This window comes from Trachypithecus francoisi, unplaced genomic scaffold (assembly GCF_009764315.1).
Source record: "Trachypithecus francoisi isolate TF-2019V2 unplaced genomic scaffold, Tfra_2.0 Lachesis_group18, whole genome shotgun sequence".
NCBI classification, from domain to species: Eukaryota; Metazoa; Chordata; class Mammalia; order Primates; family Cercopithecidae; genus Trachypithecus; species Trachypithecus francoisi.
Window position 1 is genome coordinate 28,039,236 of NW_022681463.1, and position 19,529 is coordinate 28,058,764.

Here is a 19,529-nt window from a genome sequence, read left to right on the forward strand (position 1 = left end):
TTACTATTTAGCTATTGACTGGTGTATTGCATGGTATTGAGATAAAACAGTTTATAAAACACATATATTTGAATATGTATTTTAGGAAGTTGTTGATATGATTTTCACAAGGGAGTATTGAATATATCTGATATATTTAATGGTATCCTAATTATAAAATAACTTTATAAATGTACTTCTTCAGTAGTGGTACAACTTTGTAATATCATTTTTATGATTTGTAACTTTCAATATATACAATTATATGAAATATGCAGAATATGAAATATATATTGGCAGTCATATGCAATATATGTGATGTTGCACAGTAAATTAAATCTTATACGAAGATTAATTTTTAATTCTTCATCAAATTGAAGAAACTATTATACTTTGTAAACATCTCCTTTATTATCTAATTCAATAGAAATGTTGAATATTTTTCAAAAACGGTTGAAGTTTGCATGCACTATCAATGCCTTCTTAAATATCTTATCAAGGACTCCTTGGGTATCTATTAACGTCCACAGCAGAACCTTAATATAATTTTGCTAAAATTTGTCCATATTATTAAGGAGTCATGTTACTAAAGCATATGGGTATATAAATAGCTTATGATTAGAAATATTACAAATATAAGATAAGACTCTTGACTTTATATACATTTTTATTTTTTGCTATTTCTAGTATGGGTTTTACATTTCAGGTTTTTAAATTCTTCTATATCATAATGGTCCCAGTTGGAATACAGAAAACTTAGTTATCTAGTCATAAGTTCTTAATGGGTTGTTTACTTACTATAGGAATCAAACATAAGTTTAGCTCAAATGTTTAGAATAACATCAATTATTTTAAAAATTAATTTAAATTTGTGTGGAAGCATACATTTATCAATCTTCACAATATAGTTTGGCAATCACAGAAAGTTTTTTGTATTAGCATGCATCAAGTTATAACTTCTCCAAAACCCAAAATAAATGAATTATTATGCTAACTTTTAAACAACTCTAATATTGTCAATTATAGTCAAGGGATGCTTTCTTATAAAATTGCCTACAGAATGAGTTTGTAAATGGAAGAAACAGGCAAAAGTGAGGTTTAACCAAACAACTTTTTACAATGTAACAAGATGTATCAAAATATAAATGTATTATTATCTTTATGTACCAGTTACTTTTCTACAAGATATAATAGATAATAATTAAGACATATAATTCTCTCATACTGATCCACTCATTGTTAATAAAATAATTTTTAATTTGTTTATATTTCAACCTCAATGTTTACTATCTATCTATGTATCTATCCATACATCTATCATCTATCTGTCCATTCATGAGAAGGTATCAATTAGGATTGCATTTTGCTGCGAGTAACAGAAAGACCTAACAAAAATGGCTTAAGTAAGTCAGTAACTCAGGGGATTATTTATTTAACATACCCAGAAGTATTGGATCTGCAACTCAGAGCTAGTGGGAAGATCAGAGAGGTCCCCAGTGACTAGGTGCCTCTTCTCTCCCTTGGTTTGTGGCTTTTATGCGTATGTAGAAATATTTACAAGCAATGATAGTTGGTATAATGAACACACTTCAAAATCAATGGCTTTAATGTGGTAAGATTTCATTTCTTATTCATTCAAAGTCTCAGGCACTACCTTAAAATTTAACATAAATTGGTTGAATTTTCAGTATAAGGTTTGCGTTCCCTAAGAGAAAGAACTGTACTTCTTCAGTCTCATTAGATTATTGTTTATAATGATGTCTAGAAAAATTCAAATCCTTAAGAATGGAATATTACTAAACTAATATGGTTCTAGTTACTATTTTGTGTTCTTCTTGTATACACTAGCACCGTTGTTTGCCTACCCACAGCACAAAGCATAGGGGCCATAGTGATGAATGCAGTAATTTTCTAACCTATTAACACTTCTGGATTATTTGAAAACCTACTTATTGTAATCTGTAATGGGAATGAATTTAGCAAAGAGAGCAGGGAAAGAGAGATAATGAGTTTGTTTCTGATCTTTATGAAATTCTGATTGTCCTCTACTAATCTTCTATTCATTTCTTATAAACTTCAAACTGAAATACTAGGTAAGTGCATTAGTCTGTTCTCAACGTTGTTAGTAAAGACATAACTGAGACTGGATAATTTATAAAGGAAAGATGTTTAACTGACTCACAGTTCCGCATCACTGGGGAGGTATCACAATTATGGTGGGAGGGAAAGGAGGAGAAAGCCACATATTTCATGGCACCAGGAAAGACAGCATGTGCAGGGGAACTCTCTTGTGTAAAACCATTGGATCTCCTGAGACTGACTCACTACCATGAAAACAGTTTTGGAAAAAACACCCCCATGATTCAGTTATCAACACTTGGTCCCACCTTTGACACATAGGGATTATTATAACTCAAATTGATATTTGGGTGACGACAGAGCCAACATATCATTCTGGCCCTGACCCCTCCCAAATCTCATGTCCTCACATTAAAAAAAAAAAAATCATGCCTTACCAACAGCTCCCATTTCAGCATTAACTCAAAAGTCCACAGCCGAAGGTCTCATCTAAGACAAGGCAAGTCCCATCTGCCTAGGAGCATGTAAAATTTAAAGCAAGTTAGTTATTTTCCAGATACAATGTGAGTAGAGGCATTGGGTAAATACACCTGTTCCAAATGGGAGAAATTGGCCAAAACAAAAGGGCTGCAGGCTCCAAGCAAGTCCAAAATTGAGTGGGGAAGTCAAGTCTGAAAACTCCAAAATGACCTCCTTTGACTCCATGTCTCACAGCCAGGTCACGCTGATGCAAGAGGTGGGTTTTCATGGTCTTGGGCGTCTCTGCCTCTGTGGCTTTGCAGAGTACTGGCCCCTCCTGACTGCTTTAACAGGTTGGCATTGAGTGTGTACTGTTTCTCCAGGCACAGTGCAAGCTGTCAGTGGATGAACCATTCTGGGGTCTGGTGAATGGTGGCTCTTTTCACATCTCCACTAGGCAGTGCCCCACTGGAGATTCTGTGTCAAGGCTCCACCCTTACATGTCCCTTCTGCATTGCCCTAGCAGAAGTTCTCTATAAGTTCTCCCACCGTTGCAGCAAACTTCTGTCTGGACATTCAGGCATTTCCATACATCCTCTGAAATCTAGGTGGAGTTCCCAAACCTCAGTTGTTGACTTCTGTGTACCGGCAGTCTCAACACACCATGTGGAAGGGGCTGCATCCTCTGAAGCCATGGCCTGAACTGTACCTTGGCCCCTTTTAGCTATGGTTGGAGTGGCTGGGACACAGGACACCAAGGCCCTAGGTTGCACAGAGTATTGGGGCCTCAAGCCCAGCCCACAAAAACATTTTTTCCTCCTAGACCTCCAGGATTGTGATGCGATGGGCTGCAGTGAAGACTTCTGATGTGCCCTGGAGGCATTTTCACCATTGTCTTGGCGACTAACATTTGGCTTCTTGTTACTTATGGAAATTTCTGCAGTGGGCTTGAATTTTTCCTCAGAACATGGATTTTTCTTTTCTGTCACATCATCTGGCTACAAATTTTCTGAACTGTTATGCTCTGCTTCCCTTTTAAACATAAATTCCAATTCCAACCATATCTTTGTGAATACCATAAAGCTGAATGCTTTTAACAATACCCAAGTCACCTCTGGAATGCTCTGCTGCTTCCAAATTTCTTCTGCCAGAGGCCCTAAATTATCTCTCTGACGTTCAAAGTTCCATAAATATCTAGGGCAGGGACAAAATACTGCTGGTCTGTTTGCTGAAACACAGCAAAAGCCTCTTTTGCTGCAGTTCCCAACAAGTTCCTCATCTCCATCCAAGACCACCTCAGCCTGGACTTTATTGTCCATATCCCTATCAGCATTTTGGTCAAAGACATTCAACAAGTCTCTAGGAAGTTCTGAAATATCCCACATCTTTCTATCTTAGACCTCCAAACTATTCCAACTTCTGCCTGATACCTATTTCCAAAGTCACTTCCATATTTTTGGGTATCTTTACAGCAGCACCCGACTCTACCCTTATATATTAGTCTGTTCTCATGCTGCTGAAAAAGATATACCTGAGAATGGGTAATTTATAAAGGAAAAAGGTTTAATGGACTCACATTTACACACAGCTAGGGAGGCCTCACAATCATGGTGGAAGAAAAAGAACGAGAAAGGCATGTCTTACATGGTGGCAGGCAAGAGAGCTTGTGCAGGGGAACTCTCAATTGTAACACCATCAGATCTCATGAGACTTATTCATTACCGTGAGAACAGTATGGGGTAACCACCCCTATGATTCAATTATGCCCCACCCTTGACACATGGGGATTATTACAATTCAAGGTGAGATTTGGGTGGGTACATAAAACATATCAGTAAGAAAATGTAAAATAGCAACCATGAAATAAAACATTTAAACTGAATACAAAGTAAGCATTCTTAAGAAATTAATTTAGTGAGCTGGGTGTGGTGGCTCATGCCTGTAATCCCAGCACTTTGGGAGGCTGAGATGGGCAGATCACAAGGTCAGGAGATGGAGACCGTCCCAGCTAACACAGTGAAATCCCGTCTCTACTAAAAATACAAAAAATTAGTCGGGCATGGTGGTGGGCACCTGTAGTACCAGCTGCTCTGGAGGCTGAGATAGAAGAATGGAGTGCACTTGGGAGGCAAAGCTTGCAGTCAACCAAGATTGTGCCACTGCACTTCAGAGTGAGACTGTCTCAAAAAATAATAATTTAGTGATATATATGTATTACATAGATTTATATGTGCATATATGCCTGTGTGTGCTTGTTTGGCTAATTATATAGCTGCCTTTGCAATTGGTATGGAACAATACCTTGGATTACAACTTGAGGTGTTTTATTTTAATTCCATATTGAAAGCAGAGACTCCTAATTAAACAATCTTAAAGAATATTTTTTGTAGAAATTAAAATTCCAGAGAATTGCCACTGAGTCTTTAATGTGGATAACAATAAGACAGATCCTTGTGTGTAATTTGTGTGATATATAAAATATCGCAGTTATGTCTCTCAAATTTTTATTTATATAAAGAAATAATTCTCAGATGAGTTGTGCTTAAGTCTCAAATGACTAGTATATATATTTGAATATAATGATGAAAAAAAAACCCAGAATCTATTTAGTGTATTTTTCAACTCTGCTTTTTCACTACTGAAGCTTCATGTTGTATCTTTTAGTACTGGAAAGATCTTGTTTGTGTGTAGTATTTTTGTTGAATAAAATAGGAATTTAAGGCATACCTTCTGGAAAATGTTTATTTTCAGAGGAATATTTCAGTATGACTAACTTACACTTAACACATATAAAAATATTCACAAACTTTGCATGTTACTTTAGGATTTGCATAATGTTCAGTAATACTGCATTCCAGTTATATATATTACTCCATATGGTTATACAGAGCAGATACATTTCCCAATATTTTTTCTTTTGTTTTTAACACCTTAGAATTATCAGAAAAGTGAGATTCCAAGGCTTTAAAAAAAGCCATCTTTAATTATTTGAGTTGAAAACCAAAAATAAACATGATAAGGCGAACAAAATCTGTATCACAGACTGTTGTGAAAAAAAAATTCCCTAAGTAATTAAGTATATTAGAAAATACCAATTAAAGTTAACCTAAATTAGAAATAATTCAGAAATTTTCACCATTGTGCTACTGATTTTATTAGTATAAATTACATATATACATAAAACGTATACATAAATAGTAGGGTTCAGATAGTATATAATTTTTATATATGATATATATGCTTATAATTTATGAGGTAGAAAGCACTACTCAAGGCTGAAGAATTACTGTAGAATTAACTAATTAGTATACTGAAAATATGGAGCTTGGTCCTTAGAATCTATAGAATCTATAGACTCAAGTTTATGTCTCAATATGCCAACTATATTTGTTATATGCCTTTGCATGAGGATTTTACCTTTCTAACTTTCTGAATTTAAATAGTTTTTTTTTTCATTTTTGAAGGGAACGATTATGATAGCCAATATTGTTTGTGTGTCAGACTGTGTACTACATTATGCTATTTAACACTTATAAAAAGCCCAAGGGGTATGCCTTAATATTTTCCACAATTTATAGAGGATAGTCTATAGACTATGATATATAAATAGTCTAGGCATAGAGTTGTTCAAGTAGTAAATAACAAAGCAGTAAAACAGTTTTAAACAATCTGATTCTAGAGCTCAAACATGTAACCAACAGAGTCCATGGCTTTTACACAGGACTTTTATGAAGATTCAATTAAAACCTTTTTCTAAAATTCAAAGTAAAATTCATTGTACATAGAAAAACTTCAAGACTTACCAGTTATTATTACTATTAATATGATACTGGTTCACTTTCATAAAATATGTGAGTACTTTTAGTAAAAATCCACTTAATTTGTTCAAGAACAAATAAATACCAGTTACAGCAAAGACACATAAACATCTCCTTAAATATACTATTTTAAAACACTTTCACACATTAATTTTAAAACAACTTTCTGTAGATTTAAAGTTTTTCAGTTAGCCATTTATCTATTTTATTGTAGTACTTGCATTTTACTATTGTAATTTTTTAAATAAAGTCATTAGATCATGACATTCCTATATTTAAGACATTCCAAGGACTTTTCATCAACTCAGCATAGAATCAAAGCCCTTACCTGGCCTCATATGCTCAGCACAATGTTTTTTCAGTGTCTCCAAACACATATTACTCCGTCAGCAATAGCCCTTTTGCTCCTCCTGAAATATATTTGAATATGGATTTTTCACCTGGTGTATTCTCTGCCAGAAATCCTCTCTCCCCATTCAATAATTCAGGACACATAATTTAGGGCTGAGCTCATTTATGAGCACAGCAAAGAAGCCATTCCAGTCAAATCTATTTAAAAGGCTTTCACCTCATTTTTATCCCTTAGCTAGCTTTATTTTTCTTTATATCACTTGAAAATATGTTATACTCTATACTATTTTACTTGCTTAGTCAACAACAACCTTATATGTTTCACAATGACGGTATTTTGTATTATTAATCTCATTATACCTGGCACCTAAAAGGGAACCCAACACATAGCATAAAATAATATTGTATTGAGGAGTAAGTAAAGCCATATATGAGCTAACTTAGCAGCCTGGGAATTGAAGTCCTTTGTCCTTCTTGAATAAAATACACTGCTAATGCAGTCCATACAAAATCGAGGTTCAAATTCTTTAAACTTATATTAGAACATGAGGATAAATGGGAAATGATCTGAGTGCATTAATTTCTAGGTTGATATTTACAAGTTATTTTTCTACTTTCATGTTTTCTTGCACAAAATCAATTTGATAACATAGTTTAATTGTATTACAGAGTTTCAAATTTCCAAACCACATATCTCTTGCTTTTCACATTTATATTCCATTGGTTTATGTACTCATTAACTGAGTAATTTGAATAACGAGTATGAATGAGACAAGAGATTTGACAAAAATTCTTCTGTGATCACCAGTGAAACTTGTGGGGAACTTAAGCTGACAAGGAGCCTGTTGTTCCCTGGCATTCAGAAAACCAAAGCCACCAGAAGGGTACATTCCACAGAAGGGAATGGAGAACATCTGTTTTTTAAGCTAGTTAGTAATGAAAAGAAAAGATAATCTTCTATACATTTGTGTTTCATTTGAACTTTACAACAGCCTCTTGAAGCAAGTAAAAAACAAGCTTATTTATGAGGAAATTGAAAACTTACCTAAAAATACTCAAAAGTGACAAAATTGGGAATGAAATCAAATTCTGTTTCCCTTTCACTATGCAGCATACTTTGTAAAATCTGAGGAAATGAGCTAAAAAATATTTAGGCCATTAGCTTCTCTTCAATAAGATCAATTGTCTCTAAATAAGTTATTTCATATATTTAAAAAAGAAAATGTTACATCAGAATAGGGAGGAAATCAAATGTCTCACTGGGTAATGAAAAAATACACACATATACGTACACATACCTGCAGACACACACACACACACACACACACACACACACACATATAGGCACTGCTTGGTAAATGCTGCATTGTATGAAACTAGAATTCCTCTAGTGAGTGTAATGATAAAACTTCAGCACAGAACTCTTTACTGCAGAAATATGACAGGCATTTTTTATTTTCCCTGATACAATTCACAGAAGTGAAGATATTATATGACTGCTTTTTCATTGTACCACCACAACTCTCAGAGAAAAGAGAACTTTCTAACGTGAGAGACATTTTGAGGATTTCCTATTTAGTTCCAAAATGTATATGACAAAGCCCATATGTAAATTTTTTTGGTGTTTTGGACTTTTTAACAATTTCTTGAAGCTCAGGTTCCCCACTAAGAATAAAAATTAAATGCATAAAACACATTGGACTAGAATACAGTAGATTACATTGAAATATAGAAATCAAAATCTTAGAAAAAACACATTTGTGATTAAGCAATCTGTATACTTATTTATTAATAGATTAAATAAAAAGATCTAGTGAGAAGGCTGTTAACTATTTTTTTCAAGGTAAGAGCAAGTGAAAATTATGACAAAAGCCATCTACAGTCACTGCAATATGATATGAAAATGTGTGGATACTATTTTTAAAAGTCATATAGTACTTATTTTGTGATTTGCTGCCTATATTCATATATAATGAGAAGAATAATTTCCATTAATGTTAGTGAAAATAAAGATACACTATTTGTCTCATATAAGTTCAGGGCTCTCTTTAATTCTGCTTACAAAACATTACATTTCACAGAATGCAGAAGAATTCCTGCTACAGAATATTCTATGGCCCACATATCATCTTTTTCTTTTCTTTTTATTTATATTTTATGCTTTATGTATATTTTAGTTTTGGATTTTATATTTTATTTCCCTTCAAAGACTAAATTCAAATATAAACATTGCACATTGTCAAAATTATATTCTGTTTAATATGATAGAGTTTGACTTGGAATTAGCTTTGCAGCAATAACACAAAACATTAAGAGTAAAAATATTGAGAGAGACCTCCTACCATAAATTCCAATTATAAAAATTGAAAGACAGTTATTCAAGAAAATAATATAGATATAAATCTAATGCTTTAAATATTTGTAAATATGTTTTTTATTTCAAATAAATCCTTAATATTAAAATGTAAATATAGAGTACTCAACATTTTTATTATCTTTTAAATAAAGGAGTTCGAAGAGATTCAAGAACAGTGCCTGTGAATTAGGGGATATGTATATTTTTTAAGTCCTGAAGTACACCTAAACAGTGGAGTATTGAGGAGTATTGTGGAGTATTAAAACAGATAGAAAACAACAAAATCCCTTGCCCAAGTGCTTTTGCAGCTTAATTTACACATTCATTGTTTCACAGGAAAATTCTGTGACTTCTGCCTTCAGATCCAAATTCAGATATGTATCACTGTCTTCTTGTATTTGTATTTAGATGTATGCTTAGGTGACATGCAAACAAAGCTGAGAGCTTTAGTGTGTAATCTAAGATGCATCCAAGCACTTACAGCTTTATAAGCACTACTTGATTCACTCAGACAAGTATACCAGGTATATAATTTCCACAGTGACTTGTGTTACATAAGGAATTGGTGAGACCATAGATCAAACACTTATTTTCATTAAAAAAAAAATGCTAACACCTTCACATTCACATTTATTAGGAAGTTAATCTGACAAAGTGAGAAGGAAGTCCCACATCTTTATTAGATTTGAGTGAGCTGGGTGTCCCAGAGATGAGTGTTTCCTACCTCTGGCCTTCTACCAACAAGAGTACAAAGGAGCCTGGGGTCTGGTGCTCTGGGAAAAACCACTGCTTTAATTCCTTGAGTCCATTAAGAAAGCCTCATCATGGAATCCATTCTTGCTTATATCAGCCACTACTATTTGCCCCAAGTGCTTGTTCGTCGCAGATTATCTCTCAGATGGTTCAAATAAAGCCGCCTCTGATCAAAATATTTTGAAGTTTGTCCCAGATACCACACACTTTCATTTTATCTTTTCCATTTTTTTCTAAATTATTCAATAACATCCAGCATGTGCTCTATTTTCCATTTTTTTTCATTGTTTGTCTTCTGATTTTGGTCATAAACTCTGCTAGATAAACCAATTTTGTTTGGCTTATGTACTTGTATGTCCCCCATATTTTGAGTAATGCCTGGCAGGTGGTACTTGATGAAAAAGTTGTTGATGGGTTAATCAATGACTAAAGGAGATATCTTCAAATAGGATATATCCTCCTCCCAGTTTACCTTAGCATCTCAAATCCCAGTATTGATGACCAGATTGATGCTTTCTTATGCCACCAGACACCCTCGATCTGCACATACTCTGTTATCCTCCTCAGTTTTCTGAACAATAAAGAGGAAAATGTTGCAGCTAGAAATTGTGAAATCATCTCTGTCTCCAGCTCTTGTTTCATTCTCATTGCAGTCCTAGCCTCAAATATGAGTAGAACATTTCAAAAAGTTTCTGAAAAGTGTGCTTCCTTTCAGAAGATTTGGAATCCCTGACAGTGATGCTCTAACTTTCATTACTGGCATATCATTGTCATAGAAAGATATTCTAGTGTTACTTTTTTCACCCTTAACATGCGTTTTCTTCCTCTGGTTATCATTCTCTTGGTCGAAGCAGCATCAATGTTGATCTTTAAATAAAAACAGACTATCATATTCTCATGAGAAACTATATAGGTGAATTCAAATTTATAGTCTAAAAACATCAATTTATTTCATTCTTATGTTTTAGAAACAGTTCTTCAGAAATAACAAAGATTGAGATTTTCTTGACATCACTCTATCTTTAATATTTCCACTTACTCATAAACTAATTTCTCTATATGTAACTGGAATTCATTCAAGTGGTATGCTAATTTGACTTTATAACTAACTAAATTATTTCAAAGCAATACCAAATAGTGACCATCCCTCCTTTTCTAAAGGAGAGAAGGAACACTGTGGACCCCATGTTAATTACTGCACTAGACTCACTGTGCCAAGTGCTTGGGTATGAGCAAAAGTTACCTGTCATCCTCTCCCCTTCTTGTGTTCATCTGTCTTTCTGTGTTCTTTTTTTCCTTTCTCTCCATTTGGTGGCATGCTCATTTTTCAATCACTTTACCTTGGCATCACTAACAAACCTACTTTTTTTTTCTCCCACATCCAGGCTGTTCATCCAACACATTTCAAAATTCTGTTATTTCTTCCTGTTCCTGTCCTTAAAAGCTGTCACTTCCTCTCTGTTCTTGAAGCCAAAAACCTCATCCTAATATCTTTATCTACAGCAACATGTTCTCCTCTTCTACTCAAAATTTATTCTGTGGTTTATTTTATAAGCCACATAAATTAGCAAAATTCTTGTTTTCCATTCAAGGTGATTACCTATTTTACATTAAGTTTCTTCTGACTTGATAGAAGCTGAGTCATTTTTTATTCACCCCGGTGCTCTTCTTTCTGCGTGTTCACATGGAGACATGGCCACTTTGCCTCTCCACATTGTTTTCAATGCTAGACATGATTTGTTTATACTTCCTTCCATTCATATCTCTGAGTTGAGAAAATTCAAACCTTACACCTCTGAATCAATCAGGATAGGTTAGGAAGTGCTGTGGTGACAAGTAAGGCCTGAATTGCAGAGGCTCACAGCAAAGGAAAATTTTTACTCAACACCATTCTCAGGTGTTGAGACCACTTCCTGTGTAGAGTTCAATGGTGCCTTTACTTTAGGTCCAAGGTGGGCAGAGTAGTGTCTGGATGACATTACAGGTTTGTGGCAGAGGGACATGGAAAGTATGTACTGGCTCATTAAACTGCTTGGAACTGAAAAAGTCCAATTCTGTTCACATCTTGGGAAAGTTAGTCTCATGACAATTCTCCAGTTCAACAAGGGATATACATGTTACCTGCAGGTTTGCGGAAGTCCTGAGCACCAACCTGTTTGGTCAACAGTAATATAACCTTCCCCGCCTTCACAGTCACTGCCACCACCACCAAAATTTTGGTATGTATTTTGACCAAGAAAATTAAGTTAACCTGGAAATACGAAAGGTGTACTCTATCATCTCTGCGAAATGAGATTGTCAATTTGAAGCAAGGCTTTGGCAAACTGTAAGTCTGTGTGGCAGAAGCAGGGCAAAACTCTATCTTGGAAATGTGAGTTCCAGAAGGACAGATAAGAATAATGACAGGAGGCTGCTGCAGCTTCTTCAGTACAGTTATATACACAGGCATTATTGTTAGGAAATTATTTTTCCTTCACATATAAGAGGCCGTAATATCATATGTGAATGTCACCTGCTTAAAATAATAAGTAAATGAAAAGAATCAATTAGCAAATGCATTAGGCAGGGTACCATTGTGGGAGAAAATGACCGACTTCAGGACCCTTCTCAGAAATGCAAGAGAGAACTAATGTGAGATTCAAAGATTTGCCGTTCACAATTGAATTTGAACACTATCTAGGTGAGATTCCTGATTTTAACTAAACACATAATACATTTGGATTTAATAACTGAATTCCAGTGCTACACTACCTTTTCCACTCTAGTTATTTAATATAAATTATAAAATAGGCCAAGGCAGGCAGTTTACCTTAGGTCAGGAGTTTGAGACTGCCTGACCAATACAGGGAAACCCTGTCTCTACTAAAAATACAAAAATTAGCCGGGTGTGGTGGCAGGTGTCTAATCCCAGCTACTCCCAATGCTGAGACAGGAGAATTGTTTGAACCTGAGAGGTGGAGGTTGCAGTGAACCGAGATGGTGCCATTGCAGTCCAGCCTGGGCAACAAGAGCAAAACTCTGACTCAGAAAAAAAACAAAAAAAAAAAACAAAAGAAAAAGTTACAATTTTGTTTGAAGTCTACAAAACATTAAGTTTATTGAATATGTCAGTTGATTTTAAAAGTTTATTATTTTAGGAAATTATAATAATTCCAATTGTTTCTTTTGCATTAGATAATAATATCACCTGAACATAAAATATTAATGCCATAGATGATCTTAGAAATGATTTCCTACAGTGTCCCAACCTGTCCTGGAACATTTCTTATGTGTGCTTGGGTAAGTATTTTTTCCCTGCTTTACATTTCTATTAAGCAGCTTGAGCAGCTTGGTACGTCTCTTGTTAACATATTATGTTACAAACACTTCTACTTTTTAGAAAAATCTTTCTTCCTGTTTACCTGAAGTCTATCTGTATTTCCATAATGCCTAGTCTATTATCATGGTTCTGCTTACTGGAAAAAATAAAAGGCCATTTCATCTTTTATATAAAATAACTTCAAACATTTGCCAATAACTATGGCTTCTTTCTTACCTTTTCCTTCTCCTTTCTTTCCCTTTTCCAAAATAAATTACTTAGTATCTCTGATGTTCTCTGATATGACAAAAATTACAGATCTTATAAGAGTCTGATAAAATTTACCAGGACCTTTTCATTCATTTAAAAAATATTCATTGCCTATGTATTCTATACTATCAAGAACTATACTGATCCAATTTTGAGTATTCAAATGCAGTTTCTGCTCTTATGAAAGTTATAGCCTGTTTGGGAGGCAGATATTTAGAAAAAAAATAGAAGTTAATATATAGTAACATAGTATGATGCATGTTCTGAAGGTAAATGACATGGTATATAGAACAGACTACCCTGGATGGGCATGTTACACTAGCACTTTTATTAACTTAGCCTCCCCATTTTATTTGCTCTCTTATATCCCAAGCAGCATTAGCTTTATTTGCAGTAGCATTAAAATTGTCACAAGTTTCTTGTCAATAATATGACTTTAGTATTAATAGCTTAAAAGCATATAAAGCATATAGAGAACTTTAAATTCTACCTTCCAATTTATATTTTGCCATAGTATCTTCTATTAAAAAAAACCTAAGCAAACGAACAAAAAAAACCCACAATGTCCACAAGACAAAGAAACAAACAAAAACCGTGCAGGTTTTTCTGAATTTTCATGCATTTGTTTCGAATTATTTAGAGAGAACTTAAGTTACATTGTAAGCTTAGTTCTGATGGATTGTGGCAAGGGAATGAGCTGCTATTTAAGTTGAACCTGAAAATCTTTGGTAAGTGTCAGATTAGATCACAAGAGACAATTGTTGTTTGTACCCCTTTGCTAGAGTTCAACAATAAGCCAGAGTGCCATGACTTGTTTTCATCCAGCCGAGAAGTAAAAGTCTCTTTTTATTCTTTTTACAACTTAGTAATCATTGAATTCTCAAGAAAGGCCTAAGGTAGAAAATGTATTGAACTAGATAGAACTTGGCAATTTAACGAAAACTCCTGCTCTTGTCCTGTAAAAATGAAAGAGATGATTGAAACTTAAGACATTAAGAGGTAAAACAAACTACATTCTCGAAATTATTTTTTGAAGGATCCAAGGAGTTCCGGTTTTCTCCTTTTTAAAGAGAAATTGTAGTTGTAACTTGCTAAAAGAAAATGAAATCTTTAAATTTCATTACAAAGGGGAAAAAACAGAATCTGATCTAGATAATTTATGTGTATACAAGATTCATTAGAAATAGTTTCATATAATTTTTCACTGACAAAAGCAAAAAAACAAATGTTTCCTGAATTGATACATTTTCAGATTAATAATATTATGAATCTAATTTATAATTTATGAAAAATTCTAAGGTATTAATATATACTGAAAGAACAGTAGTTTGACCAATTTTCTAACATCAGAAATAAACACTTCAAGTAAAACATTACAATAAAATATATATACTGCCAAATGAAAAGTTAATTCATTTTCTTAATCTATAATATATATAGACAGAGATTACAAAACAGATGACAAGGAAATACAGTAACTGTCTGTAAAACCAAATTTTTATTCACACCCTAGCATCATGCTGAAACCCACTGAACACAAATGAAATACTTTTCCCTTGTGAATCTGTATTTCTCAAGTAAACTGAGGAGTCTGTGTATTATCGACTTCAGTCTGTGTACGTCTAAAGGGGGCCACTTTAGACGTACAAGTCAATTTTTAAGTGGCTTACAAGTCAATTTTTAAGATACCTAGGGCTTTGCCTTCTTTAACAGCCCTTTTGCTCAGAATGTTCCAAGCTGTCTGGGCTTGCCTTGCAATTGATCCTGGATTTGAAACTGACAACTGTGAACCAGCGAGAAAATGATGTGGCAAGAGTTGCCATGGCTGAAGAATATTCAAAGAAGGGTCTGCTTGGGCAGGTTGTACTTTATACTGGATCACAGACAAGAATGCAAATTCTTATCTCCTGAGACCCGTTAGGCCACAAAGACTTTGTAATTTTATATATATATATATATATATATATACACACATACATATATATATATATATATATATATCAAATTACAATTATATAATTATATAAATTGTAATTATGTAATTATATATATACTTATATATGTAAATATATATATATAAAACATTTGAAATGTTTTATATATATCTAACATATTTTTTTTTCCAAAAAAGTTAATATAGTGCCTATACTTTTTTTAAAAATTAGTTTTTGAGGCAAGGTCTTCTTGTCACCCAGGCTGTAGCATGATCACGGCTCACTGCAGCCTCGATCTCCAAGGCTCAAGTGATCCTCCCATCTCAGCTTGCCAAATAGCTGAGACTACAGGCATGTGCCACCATGCCAGGCTAATTTTTTGTGTGTGTGATTTTTGTAGAGACAGGGTTTCACCATGTTTTCCAAGCTTGTCTCAAACTTCTAGGCTCAAGCAATCCTCCCTCCTAGGCCTCTCAAAGTGCTGGAATCACTGGCGTGCACCACCGTGTCCATCTCATTCCAAATATTATGTAACACTTTGAATAAGTTCTGAGGCAGCACCTCATAATCAAACATATTAATATTTCTATATCCAAAAGATATGATAGTTGCATGAAGAGGAATAAATAGCAATTATAGAGCAATTTATTGCCATTAAGGTTCAGTTTGCAAATGAGTCAAATAATTTTGTTAAAAATTATATTTTGAAAACTGCATATATTTTGTTATTGTAGATAAGGTATTATAAGCCCATATTTACAAAATGTTTACTGTGTATCTAAGATGTTTCAGGGAACCTGGAAAAAGAATATGGAAGAGTAAGAAAGACAAGTTCAACCTTCTGGGTTCACACACATTTTAAGAACCCAGAGGTTTGGATTTACAAAGGAAAGGATTGTATTTTGGGCTTTCCATGTGGGAAGGTGTGAGTCCATCAGGAGCAGAGAATTTTCTCATGCAGTGTCTCCCACAGCACTGTAGAAGCACCAATTGGCAATTACCTCACAACACTATAAATATTTTTATTTATACTCTCTCTCTCTCACTAGACTGTGCAATACTTAGAAGCAGGAATTATGTCTTACATTTATATTTGCTGCACCCAGTTCATTGCCTGGAATATGAAAAGCACTAAACATGTATTTAATAAATAAGTATAATAAAATGATTTCTGCCCAAGTTTTGGGGTAATAAGTCAAATAACTTAATGATTCTTAATTTTATATGCTAGATTATACTAAATTTACTCCTCAACTAATCAGAGAATGTTTATGAAAATAATACAGATTCATAATATGCAGGCGTGGAAAGCAAATTCAAGTCCTGATACTGGTTTCCAGTCACATCAGTGAAAGCTGGAAAAAAAAAATCAGAGTATGTAAAAGACACAATACACTTGTCACAGGAATATTTTAAATTTGAAATACTGTGAACTTAATTTGAATAAATGAGGATTACTATCTGCTGAAAAATGGCATTTATTATTCCTGACTTCTATTTTTCCTCAACTGTTAAATAAAAACCAAATAATGACAATCTCTGTGCTATAGCACTGTCAAATAATTTTAAGAATGAAGTCATTTCTTTTTTCTTTTTTTGGGATGGAGTTTCGCTCTTGTTGCCCAGGCTGGAGTGCAATGGCACGATATCGGCTCACCGCAAACTCCGACTCCCGGGTTCAAGCAATTCTCCTGCCTCAGCTTCCCTAGTAGCAGGAATTACAGGCATGCACCACTACGCCCAGCTAATTTTTCATATTTTTAGTAGAGACAGGGTTTCTCCATGTTGGTCAGGCTGATCTCAAGCTCCCGACCTCAGGTGATCTGCCCGCCTCGGCCTCCCAAAGTGCTGGGGTCACAGGCATGAGCCACCATGCCTGGCCAAGAATGAAATCATTTCATGTCAATATTATTTAACAGAGGAGATCAGGAAAGGGAGTAAATAATAGGGGCTAATTTTTTTTTTTTTTTAGAAGCTTTGAGGTATGTTGAGAGATTGGAAAGACCACTACAGAAAAAAGAACAATCTTTTAAAAGATTCAAGTTAGTCTTGTATAGAGGAGATGCAGTGATAACTAAATATACATAGATTTAAGAGGGTTAAACTAAAAGATCTTGACAAGGGAAAAGTACATTGCAGATGCCTAGGCATGATTATTAAGGGGTAATAAATTTAGATCCATAAGTTGTGTTGCAGTCTGATTTAATTTGTAAGATTTAATATGGAGATCATGGGTTTTATCCAGTAAAATGTGTTTTTAAACCTAAAATCCATAATTACATTCAAGGTGCAACAAATCACACTGGACAGTCACCATGCCAACAAGGATTACTACATATCTTCAAATTTTGGAATTATAAGAAGTATTTGCAGAATTTCAGCAAAATTCACTTTCTAGGAGAGGAAGGATGCCAGATCTGGCAAAACCAGAAACGATGAAAAAATGTAGAAGCTTCCTTTTTCAGGGAATGTGGGCCATCCAAATGCATGGGTGTTTTTGCTCAGAAGAATGGTGAGACTCAGGCAGACTCATGATATCATTCAGATTTCAGGAGATTTGGCTAATCACAGCAGACCTCTAGCTAGTGGAAATAGACAAAGTAACACAATAGGCCACAAGGTTTGAGAAGGGAGAACTAATGAAGAAAGACGTGTGGTCCCAGAGGCTACCTACCTTAAGGTGCTGCCTTTTGACTAATTTAGAGCAGGCTGTGAACAGGTAAGGACTAGAAAGTACTCCAGATAGGGCCACCATGACCTAAAGAATCAAATGACAACATCAGTGCTATCGTTAACACAGGACATACAGGCAGAATGAAAAACAAACAAAAAAACACAAGGGCATATCTAGGAAGAAAGAAGAGTAAATTTAAATTGATAAGTACATTTTTTTTTTTCAGTTCTCAAGCTAAAACCTGATGGATATTCACCTTTATGTATCTTTTTGGTGGCATGTTTTTTCACGTTTTCATTTAAGTTGCTACATCTACCCCAGAAGCTCCTTGATCTATCTTTAAGAATTTTCAACTGAGAAGTTTTTCAACCATACTGTGGGTATCATTTTTTGTGTGTGTGGAGGCAAGGGGTATTTCTGTACTAATAACTTTTTTTTTCCCCTTAAAACTAGGGTTGTTTTTAATTTCTCACTTTCCCCTGGCCACTGAGAGAGAAAACTGATATTTAACAATGTGAACAATTTGGAACTATGGAGCTATAGAGCATATGTGTTATCAATTGCTTAGGAAAATATTTGATAGACATTAAAATACAAATTTCACACAACCAACAGAAAAAAGAAGTCAGCAAGAAACATAGCTGGGAAATCAAGACTAGGATGACCTTCCTGCCTTACCTCCATGTATACAAATTATCTGTCTTGCTCATTCCCATGTAAAGAAAGCATCTGAGAGGAACAGAATTACAAGCATACTTTATTTTATAGCTGTTAGCTTTATTGCACTTTGCAGATAATGTGATGTTTTAAATTGAAGGTTTGTGGCAAACCTGGATCAAGCAAATCTACTTGTGCCATTTATCCAACAGCATGTTCTTCATGTTTTTGTGTCACATTTTAATAAGTCTCACAAAACTCAAACTTCTCCATTATTATTATATCTGTTATGCTTATCTGTGATCAGTGATCTTTCATGTTACTATTGTAATAGTTTTGGGGTATCAACAAACTGTGCCCAAATAAGATGTCAAACTAATAGATAAATGCGTGTTGTATGTGTTCTAACTGCTCCACCACTACTGCACCCCCTGCCGTGTTTCTCTCCTCTCTCCCTCTCCCCTCTCCCCTCTCTCCCCTCTCTCTCCCCTCTCCTCTCCCCTCTCTCTCTCCCCTCTCCTCTCTCCTCTCCCTCCTTCCCCCCCTCCCCCCTCTCTCCCTCTCGCCTCCCTCCTCCCCCTCCCTCTCCCCCCTCTCTCCCCTCTCTCCCCCTCTCTCCCCCCTCTCTCCCCCCTCTCCCCCCCTCTCTCCCCCCTCTCCCCCCCTCTCCCCCCCTCCCCCCCTCTCCCCCCCTCCTCCCCCCCCTCCCCCCCCTCCCCCCTCTCCCCCCCTCTCTCCCCCCCCTCGCTCCCCCCCTCTCCCCCCCCTCTCTCCCCCCTCTCTCCCCCCTCTCTCCCCCCCCTCTCTCCCCCCCTCTCTCCCCCCTCTCTCCCCCCCTTCCCCCCTTCCCCCCTCTCCCCCCCTTCCCCCTCCCCCCCTCTCCCCCCTCCTCCCCCTTCCT

At 35.3% G+C, this 19,529-nt stretch overlaps 1 long non-coding RNA gene across 1 annotated transcript in view; it reads left to right on the top strand.

The window, feature by feature from the left end:
- LOC117063634 overlaps nt 1–19,529 on the top strand; it is a 239,123-nt gene that overhangs the window by 150,628 nt on the left and 68,966 nt on the right. Inside the window, exon 2 of the long non-coding RNA XR_004429022.1 lies at nt 12,970–13,074. This is a non-coding gene — a long non-coding RNA (uncharacterized LOC117063634). The remainder of the gene's footprint in view (nt 1–12,969; nt 13,075–19,529) is intronic.